Here is a 22036-nt window from a genome sequence, read left to right on the forward strand (position 1 = left end):
AAGGGCAGTAATGTGACCTGGAGCGGCCAGATAGAATGTGAGCTGAATCTTAACAAATGGAGAAGGGTTGGATAGGCAGTGAAGAAAGAGAGCTGCCCGGAAGAGTACATGTTTGCTCATTCATAAACAGAGCAAGTAGTTTGTAAAACTATTTTAAAATTTACTATACACAGTGTGGTGTTTGCTGATGTCCTGTTAGGTTTGAGGTTATATGACCATTCCTTAATAGGTGCTTTGCTTAAGTTGTTTTCAAAATATCCTTGAGAAATTCCAAGGACTCAGAATAGCCAAAACAATCTTGAAAAAGGACAGAGTTGGTCAAAGTTTGTGCTTAAGCCTTCTAAGCCACTTAGAGGTTTAGCTTTTACCATTGGATGTGTGTGTGGCTTGGAGGCCGCTCTACTGCTCAAATTCAGGGCATTAACTTTTGTTGTCGTTGTACCTTTTCAGCCAGGAGCTGGTAGCTTGGAGCTTCCCTCCCTGATTGCTCCTGAAAGCGGTTAGGGCAATATAATTAAAAACAAAATCTCTCAACTGAGAAAACTTCTCCACAGGTATAATAGAGAGAGAAAATAAGTTTTGTTATATTTTTTTATGTTTATTTTATTTTTTAATGTTTATTTTTATTTTTATTTTAATGTTTAGAGAGAGAGACAGAGCATGAACAGGGGAGGGACAGAGAGAGAGTGAGACACAGAATCTGAAGCAGGCTCCAGGCTCTGAGCTGTCAGCACAGAGTTCAACACAGGGCTTGAACTCACAAACCGTGAGATCATGACCTGAGCCAAAGTCGGACACTTAACCAACTGAGACAGCCAGGCACCCCAATAGTTTTATTATTGAAGAAGCATTAAGCCAGACTGTGATGTACATCACAGGCAATCCATTAAGGGATTGCAAAAGGCTGAAAGAGATCTCACCCTTATATGTAGTCAAGCAGATACCACAATGCACGTCTTGTCAAGTAAGAGGACTCCACAGCACCTTTGGTGCACATAGTTCATGCTCGTTTTAGCTGGTAATTGGAGTGACCATTTGTGTTGACTAATGGGTTTTATCCAGGAGGAAAACAATCTTCTTATCTCTTTATGACAGGATGTAGTTTTGCAACGTGGAACGAGGCCCCCTGAATTTAGGCTCCTACTTGCCTGCAGAAACTGGGAGACAGGAGTGCTCTCTCCCTTGATATGTACATTTCAGAGATGGCTCCCGTCTTGAGAAAAGACATTCCTGGGTCACAGAGTAGAAAAGGCTGATCTAGTCTTCAAAAGGATTTATATACATTTCAAAGAGAGGGGAAAGTACTCACACTTGTAAGTTTTCTAAAGTAAATGACCTTAAAAAAAAAAAAAGAAGAAGAAGAAGCAAGGGAGATCTCTTCCCTTGGTTTCAACAAGGAGAATTAAGCTTCTTATTTCTAGTTGTATTTGCTCTTACCGAGGATAGAACCTTTGGCAAGTACAACCTGTCAGACTGCCAAGGGATGACTGTGGTGTTATATTTAAGCCTGTTTTCCTAGGAGTTGCCCCTAAAAGCAGCTTATTGTTCAGTCTGTTTGGTCAGAGGTTATGTTTAAGACCCTTGTGCCAGTGATTTCTGCCCTGTGTTGATGAATCTGTGTCCAACTTGGGGAATGCTTTCAAGTTTGCCTATGTCCTGATGGCTCGGAGTGGGGGCAGCCTAGTGTATATGCACAGCCTTCCCAACCCCCAGAGTTGACTCTGACCCAGGACACCTCTTGTTGGCTGCCTCTTTCCTTGATTCTCTCCATTAAACTTCTAGCTGCTCTGCTGTTTTGCTACATCAAGGAGCTGCCAGCCACTTCTTAATTGCCCTCCACTAAGATCTGTATTGTTTTTCTACAATGCCCTTAGGCATGGAGTTCTTTGCTCTCAGTTCCAAATAAAGTAGTCTTTTGAGACAGAGCTGCACAGCTCTTTGTCAACATGGCCTGCCTTTCCTCCAGGGCAGAACCCCTGTAACCACTCTACCATAATTGGATGTGAGACCCTGCTTTCCCTAGAAGGACACCCTTGCTCTATGAGTATGCACTGAGGTGGCAGAGGGAGAAGTTGGCAGCCTTGGTCTTCTTGGTGTGCCCCTCAAGGCATGGAACCTCCACCCTATGAGTGAACTGGGGTGGGAGTGATTGGGGACCCAGTATATTTGGCCTTCTGTGTCTGGGGTGGAGCTTCTGCCTTATGAATGGGGGGCTGGGTGGAGGAGGAGAGACCTGAACCTCTTAGCCACACCTGCCTAGAATAGAGCTTCCTAGAATAGATGAGAAACATCTGCACCCTGCCCATCCTGGGATGGAACTGTAGTCCCAGACTGGGAGCTGGCAGGGAGATGAAACTACCATTTTCTTGGCTGCACCGAATAGAGCTTCTGTAATGAAGAGCTGGGGGAATAGCTAAGTAGCCTATGGCTCAAATACTACTATTTTTACTGATATTTAGCAGATTTCCTTGAAAGAATGTTTCCTCACTTGCTGTATGCTCTTATGACAATTTCTAGAGTCTTTAAATAAATGAAAATTATTTTTCACCAGTCGAATCGTTTTGCCAGACAGTTGAGGTCCTTACTCCATCATTCCAGAAGTCCCATTTCTCACCTTCATTTTGAAATATATTTTAACTGGATATAGATTTCTGGAATTACAGGTTAACTTTATGTTATTGTTTCTTTAAATATTTTGAAGATGTTTCTATATTGCATTTCGATTTACATAGTTTCTGACAGTCTGCGGTCATTCATATCTTTGTTCCCTGTATGTAATGCTTTTTTTTTTTCTTCCTGTCTTCAATATTTTTTTTCCTTTGGTTTTTGGCCTTTTGGCTGTAATTTGATCCAGTATATTTTTTTTTCCAGTTTTTCTCACTTGGAGTTCTCTGAACTTTTTGGATTTGTGTTTGTTGTTGTTATTAATTTTGGAAAAATTCTCAGCCATTATCCCTTCAAATATTTCTGTTGAACATCCATTACATGCATATTAGACCATTCAATATCATCCCCAGAACTCCTGGATGTCCTGGGTTCTGGGGTTTTTTTTTGTTGTTTTTGTTATTGCTGTTTGTTTTCTCCCCCACTTTGTTTTCACCTTGTGTTTAAATTGGGATAATTTCTGCTGATTTATCTTCAAGTTCACTGATTCTTTCATCTCTGCTACATTCACTTACCTACTGGTCCATTGAAAGAATTTTTCAACTCAGATACTGTGCTTTTTTTATTTCTAGAATTTCTATTTGTTTTATATATATTCCCTCTTTGCTAAAATTCTCCATCTATTATTCAAGCTGGCTACTGTTTCTACTAGAAAATTTAACATATTAACCATAATTATTTCAATCTCTATCCATTAGTTTTAACCTCGGTGGCATCTCTGTTTCTGCCTCTGTTGCCTGCTTTAGCTCTTGGCAATGACTTGGTTTTAGTTGCTTTTTGTGTAAAACAACATCAGAGACAAAGGTAAGAGGTAGTTACATCTGGAAATGGATGTGTTCCTTCTTCTGTCAGGTTAGTCAGTAGTTTAGCTGGGTTTATTGTTGCCATACTTATCTTAAGTACAACACAGACTTCAAATTCCTCCATCAGAGAATTAGTGATACTTGTGGTTGGTATGGAACCTGACATGAAAAGAGGGTTTTTTTCTTAATTTTCCTGCTCTACCCTCAGCCTTCAGAGGGCCCTCCATACTTGTGCTGCAATGAGTTCTTCTCTTCTTGCTCTTGTGCCCCCATTTCCCATAAAGTGGCATACTGTTATGGCTTGTTACTTAGTGCAATAATTATGGTGCGGACATGGGCTTTCTCAGTTCTCCTGCTCTGTTTTCAGTGATGGATAAGTGCTGTGTGCCTGGGCCTAGGCGCTAAGATTTTCTTAGCCTTTCTGCACTTTCATGGCAATGCACTTTGCTTTGTGTTGGTGGGGAAGTCTGGTAGGAGCAAGTTTCTCACCTCACCTCCAACAGTTGAAGACCTTTTCTTTATATCAGCGTAGGATCCTAGACCTGAGTAGGTTTTCTTCCCCATTTTCAGCAGTATATAGCCTTTATTTCTATATCTTCCTTAGCGGTAAAGAACACGCTCCTGCAATGTGGGAGGTTGGAAGGTTTCCTATTTCTCTTCCAAAGGCATCAGGTCTTTGGAACCACGAGGTGGAATGTTTCCTTTTCTTCTGCTGGAAGCTAATGTTTTTGCTTTTTATGAGACAAAGGTCTTTGAAGTAGATGAGTTTTGAAGTAGATGCCCATGGAAATAGCTGGTGAGAAAGTTCAGACGCCTTATGTGTATGGGGTTCCTAGAGATTCTTAAGTGTTAAGCTAGTCCACACTCAGACTTTATGAATTCTTTGAAATTTCAGCTGTTTTCTTTTTACCTGCTTTTTGGACAGCTACCTCATCCTCCCACACTCTGTCAGCTCATCTGTCTTTGGAGGGGATCTTTACCTTTTGGAATTAAGCTTACCTGGTTATCATATGACCTCAGCTCTCTAATAGTGGTATATCAATCTATTGCAGTCATCACTCTTTTGGTGCCTAATTGTAACCCTTGAAATAAAATCACTTTAACTCCGTATTGGTTCCTATGCCTTTGGGGATAACCCAGTAGTTTTGAAATGTTTCCTTTCTTTCTGACATAATAAGATGTCCCAGCCTCATTTTGTATCTTTCCTCCTCCAGACCTGGAGTTAGATATTTCTTCCTTTAATATATCTAGTTCCATTTGGTAAGAAATAATACCTAGAAATCACAATCTGAGAACTAAGGGTGCTCTTTGATATTGATTTATCATTGCTTCTAGGCCTTTACAGTGTAGAGAGCTAGAAAATATGTGCTTTTCTTTAACAGGAAACAATCCCATAGTTCATACTGGTATCTCTAGTTCAAGGCTAAGATTACTTAACATGTTTGATTTTATTCTTGTATTATATTATAATCAAAATCTTGGTTCCTAATGACACTAACAAGATATTTATTTGTTTTATCGTACAATATATGGAATACTTTCAAAATAATGATGCCATTATTATTACTAACAATAAGATTCCTGAATGCAATTTAAGATTACTTTGCAATTCTTTTTGTCATTAGGATATATACTAGTGAAGTACTAGGGCCCAACTCAAAATCTACTTCCTCTGTGAGGCCTTTATGCTGACCCACACTGCCCCATGCCGTTTTTCCCCTCTGAACTTTTATCATTCCAGTCTTAAATCTCACATTCTGCACCTGATTCAGATGGCCTTGAATTGCCTTTCACTTGTTTAGATACTTAAAATATGAAAGTTGAGAATAATGCAATTAGGTCAATCCTCCTGAGAGGTCAATGGAGTTAATTTAATTTATTATCCCTACAGTAAACTCTGAAGGGTAGGTGCATGTCTTCTTTTATATATCAGAAGGAAACAGTTTCCCTTACTACATAATCAAAGTTTAATTAAATTCTTTTGGGAACTTGTTTCAGAATGACACAGACTGAACAGTTAGACCATCTTCCAGGATCACGAAACCAGACAGGTCTCCAATATCCAATGCCAAATGACAGGTGGGATTTGGGTCCAACAAAAGCTGGGCAAGATATTTGATGATCTGTGCCAGTCCACTGAGCCTGGATAAATGAGCATGGATGGATCTCATATTTAGAAACCTATAAATTGGAAGTCTATTTTCCCCTTGACATTTAGTAACCTATTCCTTTAAAAATGTTTACTCATCTCATATAAGGGCGGGAGTGTTTGCCAAAGAGAAACAAGGGCAGGAGTATTTTTTGTCCATGTATGGAACACCATACTTCAGGGACTTAGACAAGATGGGAGTGATAGAAATCAGAGCAAGAGAGCCCCAGGGGTGCCTGGGTGGCTCAGTCAGTTGAGCGTCTGACTCGATTTCAGCTCAGGTCATGATCTCCAAACTCACATGGAGCCTGTTTGGGATTCTCTCTCTCTCTCTCTCTCTCTCTCTCTCTCTCTCTCTCTCTCTCAAAATAAATAAATAAACTTGAAAAGAAAAGAAAAGGAAAGGAAAGGAAAGGAAAGGAAAGGAAAGGAAAGGAAAGGAAAGGAAAGGAAAAGAAAAAGAGAACCCCAGGAAGCAGCCACATCCAGGAAGGCACAGTGAGAGATGTGACGTGGTCACCTCTTCCATGCTTTCAGAGCTTGGTCAGCTTGTGTTTTATGTGGGTGAGTGGCTATTCTCTCCCATGCTCCCCACTGAACCAGAGTGAAGAACAAAGGGACTATATGATCCAAGCTCTGATGGACTCTTACTGCTTACGTAGCGTCAGAATAATCCCTAGAGCCCAGCACGATACAGCAGCTGCCTCCCTTGCCAACTTCATCCCCCACTCACTTGGCCCACTCCCTGTGCTCACTGGCCAGTTTATTCTTGCCTCCAAGCTGACCACTGTACTTGCTGTTTGCTCTGCCCGGATGCTCTTCCCACACACTTCATGCTGGCAGGCCCTTTCTCATTGTTCCCATCTCAGGCTCATATACCGCCTCTCAGACAGGCCCTCCCATCAAAATGACCTCTTTCCACCCAGTCTGCCACATGACTTTATCAAACCTTTCAGAGATTTTATTACTTTCTGACATTATCTTGCATATCTGTTGGTTTTCTTACCATTGTCTGTCTTCCTCCCTCTGGGGTATCAGCTTCACAAGGCCAGCAACCTGGTATGTTTTGCTGGCTCCTATGTTACTCACACTAGGCCTGGCACTTGGTAGGCACTCAATAAATATTTATTTTTAAGTTTATTTATTTATTTTGAGAGAGAGAGAAAGCAAGTGGGGGAGAGGCAGAGACAGACAGACAGATAGACAGAGAGTCCCAAGCAGGCTCCACACTGTCAATGCAGGCCTGACACAGGGCTCAAACTCATGAAATATGAGATCATGACCTGAGCCAAAGTCAATGCTTAACTGACTGAGCCACCCAGGCACCCCCAAGAAATATTTGTTGAGTGAATTGAATGAAGGATCATGAAATGAAAGAGAAAAATAGTTATATATACATGTATGAATGAGTATGTGTGTGCATGCATTTATTTTTGTTTTGATTTATTTCATGAAAGGGTATGAGTGGCTTACAAGAAGCACCCAGCCTTGAATCTAGGAATCAATTAATTTTTAATTTTATTGATACTATGCCATTTTCATTGTTATCTGCTTATTCAATTGCAAAAAGAGCATAGATTTCATTTTCTGGTCCTTGACTATATAAAATGGCTGCTGCTTTTCTTCCTGTCAGACTGTTATTATTGCTACAATTGGTAGTTATTTATCAAATCAGCCACTGATTGAAACAGTATAAAAACCTAGGAGCAATGAAAAACAAATGGTATACTTTATCAACAAAAAGATCAATGAGTTTCCTTCAAATGTGAGAGTATTTGTCACCATTTTGTTGTTGTTCACCTACCAGGCTTATTTCCATAACATGTGAAATTTTAGTTGGTAAATTTGCATCTCTGTCATTATTCATGACCAGTGAAGACATGGAAAAAAAGAGGTTAGTTTAAAATTTTAAATAACATAATTGTCAGGCAGATTGCTGGATCACTGTGAGAATTCCTTTTGCCATTCATGCAATATAAAAGATGTATATAATTGGTTTGCTCCTTGTATATAATTGTGTTTGGAAGGATAGCAGTCCAACATTATAGAAGGAACTAAAAGGGTGATACTGGGGTGCCTGGATGGCATCCGACTCTTGATTTTGGCTCAGGTCGTGATCCCAGGGTCACAGGATCGAGCCCCACATCAGGCTCTGTGCTGAGCGTAGCGCCTGCTTGGAATTCGCTCTCTCTCTCCCTCTGCCCCTCTCTTCTACTCTCTCTCTCTCAATGAAATGAAATGAAATGAAATGAAATGAAATGAAATGAAATGAAATGAAATGAAATAAAGTATGAGACTATTATTTGAGGTAGGGTCCAGGAAAACCCACTAATGGTGGTTTTCAGTAAGTTGCTTATATTTTTGCTTACTTTTTGCTGCCTGTTTTCTTATCTGTAAATTTAGAGGGTTAGACCTCTAACCCTAAGCATCAACTTTTAGCTCTAAAATTCATTGACAGGTCTGCCTTCTTTCCTCCATATCCTTTGGTCATTTCAGAGGACACAGCAGACATACCCAAACTAACTTAAATTTCTTAAAATGATCTGTTATGGATTTGGGGAGAGTAGAGAAGTTTCCAGCAGAAGAGCTAATGGGCAACACTGCTGACTGCTAGGAATCTTCAAGTTCATGTCACAGACTCAGCCATCTAAGCCCTCAAGTCTGACCTGCGACTCATGATCAATTTGTTGGAGACCTTGTTTAGAAGATAAATATCACAAGATATGGATTTTCCTTTTGATACTAAAAAGAATCTTCTTATTAAATTGACCATTTAGCAGCTGTATCTGGACATTCAAGCTACATGCGGGATAGTTATTTTTACTTAAATCATTTGCAATGCAGTTTATCTCAAAGTATGGTCTGTGAACTTCAAGCATCAGAACCTCCCCCTGCAGGCTTATGTGGATGGCTCAGCTGGTTGAGCTTCCCACTTCGGCTCAGGTCATGATCTCTTGGTTTGTGGGTTCTGCCCTGTGTCGGGTTCTGCACTGACAGCTCAGACAGAGCCTGGAGCCTGCTTCGGGTTCTGTGTCTCCCTGTCTCTCTGCCCCTCCCCCACTTGTGCACGCTCTCTCTCTCTGTCTGTCTCTCTGTCTTTCTCAAAAATAAATAAATAAACATTAAAAAAAAGAATCTCCCCCTGTTGACTGTAGTGTGGCTAAAATGCAAATTCCTCTGCCTCACTTTAGACCTGCTGAATCAGAATCTGGTGGAAGGAGAGGGTGCCCAGAGATGTGCAAGTTTCACAAATTCTCCAGGTGATTCTTATTCACACTCAGGTCTGTCATGTTGTTAAGTTGGAAATAATCCCTCTCTAACTATCCTGCTGAAAAGTACAGAAGCAAGATAGACCTAAGCAACCTAGTAGGGCAAATCCTACATCATTATACTGAAAGGAAATGAGCTTGACCTCTGTAACAGGTAGATTAGCCTTGTAATGTATAATCCTTACATAACTTCATTTGAATATTTTTCTCCTTGATTTCTATTCTTGAATTTACTTTTGAGTGATTGTGAAAACACAAAGGATTTGTGGTATTTCTGCTTATTTAAGGCTGCTATTTAATTAATGGCAATATATAAAGGAATTTTATTCCCTTCTTAATGTTCCAAAAGTACCTACTAGGTTAATTTAATGCAATGTCAAGGGGCAATATTGTATATAATATTTTCTTTATAAGCCACTACCTACCCCCAACCAAAAAACATAGAAAAAGAAACCCTTCACACTATAAATGTTTTTACATTAATTCATTCATATGATGATCATTATTCATGTATCTCTCTATTAATTATCATCATATATTTTCTAATTGTGGTAAATATGCTTAACATAAAACTTACCATCTTAACCATTTTTAAGTGTACAGTTGTTGTAAATATATTCACATTGTTGTATAACCAATCTCCAGAACGTTTTCATGTTATAAAACTAAGATTCTATACCCATTAAACAATTCTCCATTTCTTCCTCCCCATAGCTCCTGTGTTTCTGTTTCTCTGAATTTGACTTCTCTATATACCTCATGTAAGTGGATTTATACAGTGTTTGTCTTTTTGCAACTGCCTTATTTCACTTAAGATAATGTCCTCAAGGTTTATCCATGTTGTAGCATGTGTCAAAATTTCCTTTTTTAATAAAGGAAGTGAATAATAGTTTATTGTATGGATATACCACACTTTGTTTATCTGTTCACCAATCATTGGATACTTTGACTGCTTCTACCTTTTGGCTCTTGTGAGTAATGCTGCCATGACTATGTGTGTACAGCTATCTCTACAAGACCCTGCTTTCAAATTCTTTGGATGTACATCAAGAAGCAGAATTGCTGGATTATATGGTTATTATATTTTAAGTTTTCTGCGGAACCACCATACTGTTTTCCACAGTGGCTGCACCATTTTACCTTCCTACCAGCATTACTCAAGGGTTCCAATTTCTCCACATCCTCACCAACACGTGTTATTTTCAAAGACGATCAATATCATCAATAAGAGTTCTGGAACAAGGTAGAATTTTTGTAATTTTCCTTAGTTGTTTATTACAAATTCATTTCTGATTAAAGAAAAATACTTTGTATCATAGCTTTATTTATTTGAATAAATACATAGTTACATATGTTTTATCAATCACACATAGTCTATAGTAAGACTCTTTTTTTTTTTAGAGAGAGAGAGAGCAAGTGCAGGGGAGGGGCAGAGGGAGAGAGGAAGAATCTCAAGCAGACTCCAAGCTAAGCGGAGAGCCAGACATTGGGCTTGATCCCATGACTCTGGAATCATGTCCTTAGCTGAAATCAAGAGTCAGACTCTCAACCTACTCAGCCATCCAGGTGCCCCTGACTTTTATTGAACTAAGAATAAAGTCAGGTATTTACATGGTGATTTATATAGTGATCTGCAGTTTACAATGGGTTTTCGTATCTTTTCTTATAAAAGATTTCATTAAAATTCAGTAAAGGCACTATGTAATTTTGTTAATAAAGTCTGGATATTAATATTATCCATATCTAAGCAGTAATAATTATTTGCAAATTTTTCTTTCGAAGTTATCTCACAATTTCTTTTCTTCCATTTTTCCTATGACCATCTCAGTGGTAATGAAAATAGCATGGACATTGGACCCAGAGACATTGGCCCACTTGGCTTCTTGGGATTGACCCATCCTAGTTATTCAAGTCATCTTGCCAAGTGAGCCTCAGTTTCCTTACCTATAAAATGAGAATAATGATATCCACTTCATAGCATTGCTCTGAAGGTTAAGGGAGATAATATATGCCCAGTGCCTGGCACAAGTTAGGTATACAAAACATGTCCATCCCCTCCTTACATGAATTTAGTTCACTTAAAAAAAAATAGGTCATTGTGTTTTTCAGAATGCAATGAGATCAATTCAAACAGCAAGTCTTGTCTTCCAAAGCAAACTGAAGTTCTTCCAAGGCAAAGATTCCATCTCATTCATCTTTCCTATAGTCTCTCACACATGCTAAATAAGTATTCCCCAATTGCTAATCATTTTCACCAGGCATATATATTTATAAAGTACTTTTCAGTAATTTCTATGGATTATCATTCACTCTATGCCTCAAAAGAAGAAATGCCTTTTTCTACAATGTCACCAGTGGTCACCAGTGAAGGTAGATGACTAATTATGGCCTTCATATGATGTCACTATGCTATGTTTTTCTGGATGGGGCTAGGCAGAGAATCAGAAACAAAACTCTTTTGGCTTGACATTATCTGGCTTTTACACTTTTACACTGACTCCATTTTTTTATAAACTCTGGAGGAATGAGGCTTACGATTAAATTATAGTTTTTTCGGAGCCTGCTATTAGAAGTCTAATATATACTGTATTTAATTTTTAGTTTGCATATATGTAATTGAAACAGTCATTCTCAAATGAATATTTACATGTTCCCTCATAGTCTAGACAGTTGTTAATTTTTAGATTGAGGATATCTGTGCTACTTCATACAAAAGGAACATCTCCCATTCATTGAGTGGCTAATACAAGGACACTACGTTAGAGGTTTCACATATGTTTTCTCATTTGGTCTTTAACAATGGCCCTATAAGTTAATTATTATACTCATTTTACAAATTAAAAACAAACAAACAAACAAACAAACGGGGCTCCATGAAGTTAGGGATTTGGCCCAGGGTCTCTTACATAGAAAATTGCAGAATTGAAAGTAAGATCTATCGATCTGATTCTAAAACTCCTCCTCTTATAATGATACCAGTATTTTCCAACGAAGAGACAAAAGATAATAATACAGAAGCAAATAAGCTGGAATGATGTACATAAACATAAAGAAGAAAAAGGGCCATCATAGACACAGGTAGTGTGAAACATCACTAACAAATTCAGTTATACAGTTCAGAAAAATACAATGTTTTTTTGTGAAAGAGAATTATTATAAAATTTTCTTTTTAGTGAAACCTGTATTTTGTCAGAAAAATATTTTTTAATAATTTGAAATTGTTGAAGAAGGCCAAGATATTTTAACTAATAGCTACATTAGACAAGCCAAACTGTTGTATAATGACATATACTCACACATGGAGAGGTTCTATTTTTTTCCCTCCACAAACATTTCCTTCAGAGACATTCGGAACACTTAGCTTCTGGGGGCTGGCTCTTCAAACTGGCTTGAAGATTCCTACTTATTTCAGGTATTTACTTTCCTAGGGGAAAATAGAAGCTCAGTGCTGATCAGATGTTTACCAATAAATTGTCTTGTTCTGGGTTCCATAAATTAAAAGGAATGTGTAAAAATGTCTCATGCATTAAGGGATGAGAATCGTGTATGGGTGGTAAATAAGACTTATGCCTATTGGTTATTAGGTAAATGGGAATTAATTTAGATCATCCTTTCTCGTGAACAAAAACTATTCTGACCCACAAGTTCTAGCTCAAGTGTCATTATCCCCAAAGGTAATAATCATTCATTTTGCCATTCGGAAGAATTTCTTAAAGTTACCAAAGATAGATTATCTATCTGCCTTTGATATGTTCGATTTTAATTGGTGGCATGGCCCATTTCTTGTGAACATATGATTCTCAGCTCTATATGAATTTTAGAGTACTGTAAACATAGTTTAGATTCTCATTTTATTTGACTCCTGGAGAACCATGTGCAAGTCTATTGCTACGGTAGAATTAATACAAAATCCATGTTTCTGATTTGACTCTCCTTGTCTCCTGCTGAATTTAATTGATACAGATATGCCTTTAATTTTAGTGACTTAGGTTCTCTTACAAACTGGGGGCATGGCAGGAACAGTGGACAATTCATGGCATCTTCACTTGTTCTGGGTGAGACCATGTCTTTTTCCAAAGGGGTCTCTGAATCATTCTTACAAAAATCATATGCTTTGTCCATGTGGTCAGTTCATAGGAGCTCACAGACAAGACAGAGTTCCTAGTGACATTCCACAATGTAGAAATTCGAGGAGGATGAGCTCATGGGAATAAAAAACTTCAGTTTCAGAATTATTGAAGCAATTTAAGTAGAATAAAAATTTTTTTAAATTTGCCTTGGAATTTTATTTGGTCTTGTCTTTTTTTTTTGTCAAGAGTAAATACCCTTTTTCATCTGCCATTTTCCATATTCTATACATATTTAGGATTTATCCTGTGTTAACTGAAGCCTTAAAAAGTCTCAGAGTTTTTTCTTACTTTGTGAGATCCACAAAAGTTTCCAAACAGTATAAAGTGAGAGCATTCAAGAAAGTTTTGAAACTCACATAACCAGAGCCTTGCGTATAGAATCCGTATAGAGTTAGTCTGCCGAACTATTCGCTATGAGGTTGACCTCTGTCCTCTAGAGTAGGCAGTTGCAATGGAAGTATTTGTATTGTATGTAACAAAGGGAAAACTCTAGAGGAAAAGTCACTTAAATAAGAGACTGCATTCCAGGCATATCCAACCTAGAATATTCTCTTTACTTCTTTTAAAATCTTATGGGATTGTAATTGACTCTACCATGCTACAGAAAGTATTTAAGAGGCTCTAAATTCTGATACATGGGCATTGGGCAATATTAATAATATTATTATAATAATATTATATATCATAGTATATAATATTATTATAATATATTATATATAATAATATATAATATGATATATAATATTAATATTATAATAATTATATTAATAATTATTTTGAGAAACACAAATTTTAAAACCAAAGGAAATAACCCTGATGGACCTTGAGGGAGACAGAAATTCTGGATAATTGAAGGGAATGAAGTCTAATTTATGAAAGTTTCTTATACACAGCACTATCCCTGGCATATATGGACCCATCTAGAACATGGAAGTGTACAATAGAAGTCAGAGGCATAGAACCTGACTCAGGAGAAAAAGAAGATCTGAATTTGGACGAGAACAAAAGCACAGAGCACTATGTCCTACTGAGGAAAAATCAATAATTAACATGAGACCCATACTCTATGCTGTTTAAAAATTGTCATTTAACTACTTATCTTATATGTGAGTTGTTTATGGTCTGTCCCATTTAGAGTTGATATTTTCTTAATTAATCATTTTATAAATAGTTCTCATGCAGAATCCCTTAAGATACTGGTAAGTTGGGATATCAGGACTAGAAGGACCCAAATGACTTTTCCACCTGCCATCTAGATTCCCGGATTGGGTAGACCAGTCATACACAGCATATCCATGTTGATTGATTAGACCCTTGGATTGAGGAGCACATTAACCCTTTAAAATGACTTTTGATCCTCAAATACATTTCCTTTGTGAATTAAACAACTAAACATCCCTCTTCTAGATTAGTGGAGTAGAATGCATTTTATTCCCCCAAATTTGTTTCTAGTGGAAGCCAGCACTGAATTCAGGAGAACTGCTTTAGACCTGTTATGTGCCTGTCCTACAGAGGAGGTCATTAAGGAGCACCTAGTCAAGCAGCAAGTATGGAGTGAGTATCAGGCCAGACTCACAGCTCAGTAGATGAAGATAGGAAGCTGACCCACTGGCTCAGGTTACTTTAGTGATTGAAAAACACAATTAGAAGGCATTTCAGTATGCACTTAGAAGTGCCTCCGTAGAGTGCAAGGCATGGGTTTATTTAATGTTTGCTTAAATAAATGATGCCACACCTTAACTTGCTCAAAGCTCCAACTGGTAACTTCCTCATACTGGAAAACATAATTGAAACTTGATAAGATAGATTGTTGTTTTTCATTGAGTTGTGTATTTAAGAGTTAGTAAAATGGTATCACTTCACATTGGAAATTGTTCTCAGTATATTTGCTAGTGATAAAAGCAGTCTATAAAACTATGATTGATATGGTTTCGATAAAGATGTATATGCATTTTTACAGCATAGTGAATGGCACAAAATTTTAATGATAATCTATGAGTGATGTCTTTTTTTAGTGTTTTAGTTTTATTCTTTGTGTATTCTTGTATTTTCAAAAATATTTTATGTAACAGATTACTTTTTTAATCAGAAAAAAAATCTTTAAAAATTCCAGTTCTGCCTAGATTGATGTTTCTGTAAGATGAACTTTGCAGATTTTAAAAGACTAACATAGTAAATTAAGAAGGGAAAGTTCCTAAAGAGAGCTTCATGTTACATGAAACCTGGCAAAGTTAAAAATGTCACTATCAGAAGACACTTGAGTAGATGCTTATTGGTGCCCCCACTTCTCATACCCTCAGCCCACCTCCAATTTCAGCAGTTAGCTCTGGCATGATGATAGCTTTCCACCTCCAGTGCCCGCTCTGGGATTGGGATTTTGTAGATAAATGCCTCAGCCTCCCAATCTTTGGTGGAAGTTTCTTGAGGTGTTCCTTAAAGGGTCTTGTGTTAGTTACATGTTGCTGTGTGATTAGCTACCAAATTGCCTCAAACTTGATTTAAAATAACAAACATTTCTTGTTTCACAGTTTCTGTAGGTTGGGAATCAGAGAGCAGCTTAGCTGGGTGGTTCTGACTCAGGATCTTTCACGAGGCTGCAATCAGTCTGTCAGCCAAGGCTGCAGTCATCTGAGGCAGGATTGACTTCCAACACATTCATGTGGCTGTTGGCAGGAGGCTTCCCTTTGCCGTGTGGACCTGTTCCTGGGCTCCTCACCACGTAGCTTCCTCCAATGTGAGTGGTCTGAAAGAATGAGGGCCAGTGCCCAAAATGGAAGCCATAGTCTTTTTATGACCTAATCTCAGAAGTGACATACCATCACTTCTGGTGTTTGCTATTGGTTACTCAGATCAACCCTGGTAGAGTTTGGGAGGACACACACACACAGCTGTGACTATAAAGAGGTAGGTATCACCAGCAGGACTGAGAGATCAACAGATAATGCATTGTTGGGCTTTTCTTCTTCCGTATGTCACCCTCCTTGTTACCTCCCTTCTGTTTCCTGAGATCACCCTCCCCCCAACCCAGACCCATCCAAAACGGACTGAAACCTAAGTCTGACTAAGATTCTCATTTTAGAGGAGCCCTACATAAGAGAAATCCTGGTCCATTATACAAAATGTCAGTCAAGGTCTTCCTTGAATTTTGTTAGTTTAGAAAAAAATGACCTCACTGCAATTTTTTAACTTTTTGTTTGGAAAGAATTTAAAACATCAAGTTGCAATGATAGTATAATGAGCCCCCATATACCTTCACCCAGATTCACCAATTTTTAATGCTTTGCCACCTTTACTTTTATTCTCAATGGCCAACATTTTAAATCTAAGTAAAATATCAAGTATCATTCATGCTTTGCTTTTATTCTATATTCAAAATGTAATTTAATTTAATTTCATTTTTATTTAATTTGTAGTTTTCTCAGGGGACACCCCTTAATCTCCTTCCATTTGGTTTTCTTGTCTGAAGTGTGAAGATAATAACATTTATGGGTTAAGGTTGTTATAAGGGTTGAGTGAGTTAGTACGCACAAGGCGTTCAGCACAGGGCCTGGCACACAGTAAGCATTCAACAAACACCTTACATTCATTCATTTTTATTAACAAATATTTATTGAGAAAGTTGTTGCTATTGTTCTTATTATGTGTCTTTGATGACTGATAAATAATTCAATCCCAGGCAGTAAGCACCAGTAGGAGTTAAAACTGTAATATGTTGACACAGATGAAATAAACTAATGTTGGAGTTTTGCTTCAAAATAATTTGCGTGAGAAGTGGGTAGGGATGTAGATGAAACAAGATTTTGAAGCTGAATGATGGGTACATGAAGTTTCATTATATTATCTTCTTTTTTGTGTATGTTTGAAATTTTCCATAATACAAAGTTAGAAAAAAAAGTACAAAGACACAGATGTACATATCAAATTAACCACTCTCAAATGCCTAGTAAATGTCACATTTTCTCCGAGTTGGGTCATTTAATGGGCTTGAAAAATAGTCAAATGAGACAATGAATCTTAAGCTTCTGTCAGCCACAGAAGTCGGCTTCCTATACCTGCACCATTAATATGACAGTCACTTTTCCACCTTATTTTAGTATTGAGCTTTGACAGAAATTATGTCCAGACATTTTACCCATAGGCTATGAACAATAAATTGTTTATTTATGTCAGATTTATTTCATTATATAGACATTCATGAAATTATATTTATAAATTTATAGATTTATATATCTTAAATCTAATCAATGTAAGCCTTAATTAATGGGAGCCCAAACATTTTCTGTGCAGTGAAGCTGGTATAGTTTAAATTTGTATTAAGCATGGCTGGCTATATTCTGAGAGCCAAGCAGCAAAATTTTCTTGAATTATTATTTTACTTTATTACTTTGATAGGAAGAAAGAAATATAAACAATAGAAAAGTGCTAAACTTGTATAGTTTCCAAGATAGAGGACCCTGAGCTTTTTAGGTAACCTCTTGAATGTGGCCTTAAAATGACTTTTCAGATGAACACACATGTGTTCCACTCTTCCCACCTTTTCCAAAATCACTCCATTAATTATCTCCTCCCCAAACTGATTCTTCAATCTCCCTCCACATTCTTGCTTATTGTGGTTTTGTGGACTAATCTGATCTGGTATTCCTTATCTGAAAATACAACAACTCTCCCCAGGCACCAAAATCTTGCTGATGCACAGGAAGAGGACAAGAGTATATGGTGTAGGTAGTAAGACATTGTGGACAGAGAAAACAGTGGCTGCTCAATGTCCCAAAGGCAGAGGACATGAATAGAGGCACTGGTTTCCTTCAAGCTCCTCCTCACAAGTCCATCTTTGGGCAGCATGTCCCAGGGTAAATGAGACCAGATATATGTTTAATAATAATAGAGGAGGCCCCCAAGCAACTCTGAATAGGCCAGCAAGTAAAGAATAAAATAACAAATTACACAAAGAAATATCAGCCAAGGGTTTGATTGATCCCCTTTAAGCCCAGAACCAGCTCTAGCCTCATTCTTCATGATCCATTCTGCCTACCCCTGCTTGCAGAAGAAGCTGAGAGTCTGACTTCATTCTTTCATCAGAAATACATGGTTTCAGGGTCACCTGAGTGGCTCAGCTGGTTAAGCCTCTGACTTCAGCTCAGGTCATGATCTCCCCGTTCGTTAGTTACAGCCTGGTTATGGGCTCTGTGCTTACAGCTCAGAGCCTGGAGCCTGCTTTCAGATTCTGTGTCTCCCCCTCTCTCTACCCATCCCCCCCTCTAAAAACTAGATAAACATTAAAAAAAATACATGGTTTCAGAACATGGAAGTGACATTTTAAGAAGCAATGGAAAAAAATAAAGACATTCTTTTTCATGGAAAAAAAAGCAATAGATTCTAAATGAAGGCCTTTACTGCTGGTAACATCTGGAAAAAGGGGAATTCAAATTTTTCTCATCTCCGTCCTTACATATATGAACTCTTTGGAAGGACTCAGTGAAAACAAACTCAGTTGGGCTTTTTTTTTGTTTTAAAAATTTTTTTGTGTGTGGTTTATATATACAATGGAATACTACTTGGCAGTGAGAAAGAATGAAATCCGGCCATTTACAGCAACATGGATGGAACTGGAGGGTATTATGCTAAGTGAAATGAGTCAGGCAGAGAAAGACAGATACCATATGTTTTCACTTTTATGTGGATCCTGAGAAACTTAACAGAAGACCATGGGGGAGGGGAAGGGGGGAAAAAGTTACAGAGAGGGAGGGAGGCAAACCACAAGAGACTCTTAAATACTGAGAACAAACTGAGGGTTGATGGGGGGTGGGAGAGAGGGGAAAGTGGGTAACGGGCATTGAGGAGGGCACCTGTTGGGATGAGCACTGGGTGTTGTATGGAAACCAATTTGACAATAAAGTATATTTAAAAAGACAAACAAAAAAATAAAGTTTAAGATCAACTCATCAATTTTTACAAAAAAGACAGTTGTGGGGCACCTGAGTGGCTCAGTTGGTTGGGCGCCGACTTCGACTCAGGTCATGGTTTCATGGTTTGTGGGTTCAAGCCCAATCTGGCTCGGAGCTTGGAGCCTGCTTTGGTTCTGTGTCTCCCTCTCTCTCTGCCCATCCCCCACTCATGCCCCCATTCAAAAATAAATGAACTTAAAAACTTTTTTTTTTTGACAAAAAAGCCACTTAGGATTTGACTAAGGATTATATTGAATCTGTAGATCGATTAGGGAAATATTGCTATCTTACTAATTGTCTTCTAATCCATGAAAATGAGATGTTTTCTACTTATGTAGATTTCCTTTAATTTCTTTCAATAGTGTGTTATAGTCTCAGAGTATATGTATTTAATTTCTTTTGTTAAATCTGTTATTTTGTGTGTATGATTCTATTGTTAATGGAATTGTTTACTCAATTTTGTTTTTGAATTGTTCATTGTTAATGTATAGAATTCCAAATGATTAAAAAAAATTTTTTTTAATGTTTGTTTTTGAGAGAAAGAGAGAGAGACAGAGTGTGAGTTTGTGTGTGTGGTTGGGGGGTGGAGGGAGGACAGAGAGAGAGGTGGGCGCAGAGTCCAGGACCGGCTTCAGGCTCTGAGCTGCCGGCTCAGAGCCTGAAGTGGGGCTCCAGCTCACAGACCGTGGGATCATGACCTGAGCCGAAGTCGGACGCTTAATTGTCTCCACCACCCAGGCACCCCCCCAAATGATTTTTTAATATTGATCTTATGTTCTCCAATTTTGTTCAACTTGTTTATTAATCCTATTTTTGTGTGTGTGTGGATTCTTCATGATTATCTATAATACAAGGTCATATGATTTGCAGAACAGAGATGGCTTTGCTGCTTCCATTCTAATCTGAAAGTTTTTTATTTGTTTTACTTGTCTGTTCACCCTGGATAAAACTTCCAGTGTTGAATAGAAGTTGTGAGAGTAGATATCCTTTGTGTTGTTTCTTATTTTATGGGGGAAAGCATTCAGGTTTTCACTATTAAGTATGATGTTAGCTATGGGTTTTCTGTAGATGTCCCTCAAAAGGTTCATGAAATTTCATGTATTCCTAGTTTGTTAAGTGTTTTTTCTCAGGAAAGTAGTTGGGTTTTATCAATTGTTTTTCCTCTCTCTATTGTGGTGATCATGTGGTTTTGTTCTTCATTTTATTAATCTTATGTATTACACTGATTTTTGGATGTTAAACCAACTTTGCATTCCTGGAATAAATCTTACTTGGCCAAAAATAATAATAATAATAATTAATTAATTAATTCAAAAAATTTTTTTCAGTTTATTTATTTGAGAGAGAAACAGAGAGAGCAAGTGGGGGAGGGGCAGAGAGAAAGGGAGAGAGAGAGAATCCAAGCAGATTCTGCACTGTCTGTGCAGAGCCCTACACGGGGCTCGAACTCACAAACAGAGTTCCTGACCTGAGCTGAAACCAAAAGTCGGATGCTTAACCAACTGAGCCACCCAGGTGCCCCAGTAGGTCTTTTTTTCAAATGTGTACTCAGAAAGGTTGAATCCTTGGGATGGTCCCTCATTTTCGTTCTCACAGTTGCTTTCCACAAGATATTAGCTGAATTCTCCTTCTCCCATTCTCTGTTCATGATAGCTATGGCTTGCCAGAAATAAGTACTTCCAGTATTCGAAGTCGATAATATGCATTTTTATGAAATTATATATGACTATAGTTTGGGATGGAAACCTCGTGCTGAATGCTATTACATTTTCATTTTTTTCTGGCTTTTTTTCCATTTTACTGTACTAAATGGATTTGCTTCATTTCATCACCAGACCTTAGAATCAAATGCTCCTTATACATCAGCGTAGGGATTGATTCAGTACTCTATCATGTGCACCTAACATCTGGAACAGCATATGTGCCTAGCAAATATTTGCTGAATAGCTCTATCTGGGTCCATCTTCCCACTCAGTCAGTGCAGGAATATTTTCAACCTTTTTCCTGAAGGATGGTCCTTTGTATATTCTGCTTGAACCTTTCTAGTTCCAGGGAGTCTCTTTCTTCCTCCTTCTTTCCTGCTTCCTCTCCCTCCTCTTTTGGTAGATCTATGTTAAGTAAATCTATGCTGGGCACTGTGCTGGGCTCTTGAATATTAACTGAAAATATGCTACCTGCCCCTATGGAATTCACAGATGAGTAGGGGAAATACACATTTATTAAAGGGTCAAGCAAGAAAAGTAAAGATAAATGCTAAGAAGGAGAGCACAGAGAGAAAAGTGGCATCCTCCAGGAGGTCAGGAAAGATCCCATGAAGATGGGAGAACTGAGATCTGAAGGATGAATGGGAGAGTGCTTGTTCAAGACTTGGAGGTGGGGAGGAGCTTGTTGTGCACCAGGGACTGAAAGAAGGTCAGTGTGGCTATAGCCACTGAGAAAGCGGGGGAGTGGGAATAAGCTGGGGCTGGGACCCAAAAGGAAGGCCTTCCACAAAGGGTCTTATAAACTCTGCTAATGAACTTGGACTTCATCCTAAAAGCGCTGGGAAACCCTCCAGTGATTTTTACAAGGGGGTGACATGATCGAGTTGGCATCCCGCTCACTGCTGGATGGTGTGTGTGTGTGTGTGTGTGTGTGTGTGTGTGTGTGTGTGTGTGTTACAAAGTTCTTCCATCTATTAACTTAAAACTGCCTTCATGTGACTTTATCTCACTGGACTTTGTTCTGTCTCTTTTCTGGAGCTGTACAGAAATAAATCCACTGCCTTTTCTCAAGGATGCCTTTTCAAACTGCATTTCTGTTTCAACTTCTTACTATCCTGATCACATTCTTCTGTACTTTACAATTTTATCAATCTTCCTAATGAAATGTGGCTCATGGAGTTGAGTACAATCCTTCAGAAAGTTTTGGAGAATAAAAGATATGCTATTTTCTGTGCTCTGGCCACTATCCACCAACAGTTTTATATTATGTTTGTCATTTATCAAGCAATCTTAAGCCCCAACCTTTTGAAGTGCAAAGCTAATAAATCACGGGGTCTCTCCCATTCTGTTTTTGCTCCATTTTTATAGCACAA

The 22036-nt window shown here is 38.1% G+C and overlaps 2 long non-coding RNA genes across 3 annotated transcripts in view; both read left to right on the plus strand.

The window, feature by feature from the left end:
- LOC113604742 (uncharacterized) overlaps nt 1-22036 on the plus strand; it is a 134395-nt gene that overhangs the window by 73103 nt on the left and 39256 nt on the right. The window contains exons 5-6 of one of the 2 annotated variants that reach the window (XR_008296315.1): nt 8808-8897; nt 9600-9646. This is a non-coding gene — a long non-coding RNA (uncharacterized LOC113604742). The remainder of the gene's footprint in view (nt 1-8807; nt 8898-9599; nt 9647-22036) is intronic. The other variant, XR_003426840.2, reaches the window with a different exon arrangement.
- LOC128314544 (uncharacterized) overlaps nt 9986-22036 on the plus strand; it is a 14539-nt gene continuing 2488 nt past the window's right edge. The window contains exons 1-3 of the long non-coding RNA XR_008296316.1: nt 9986-10128; nt 10729-10809; nt 15544-22036. The exon at nt 15544-22036 is cut by the window's right edge and continues 2488 nt beyond it. This is a non-coding gene — a long non-coding RNA (uncharacterized LOC128314544). The remainder of the gene's footprint in view (nt 10129-10728; nt 10810-15543) is intronic.

The sequence above is a fragment of the Acinonyx jubatus genome, chromosome B1 (assembly GCF_027475565.1).
Source record: "Acinonyx jubatus isolate Ajub_Pintada_27869175 chromosome B1, VMU_Ajub_asm_v1.0, whole genome shotgun sequence".
NCBI lineage: Eukaryota > Metazoa > Chordata > Mammalia > Carnivora > Felidae > Acinonyx > Acinonyx jubatus.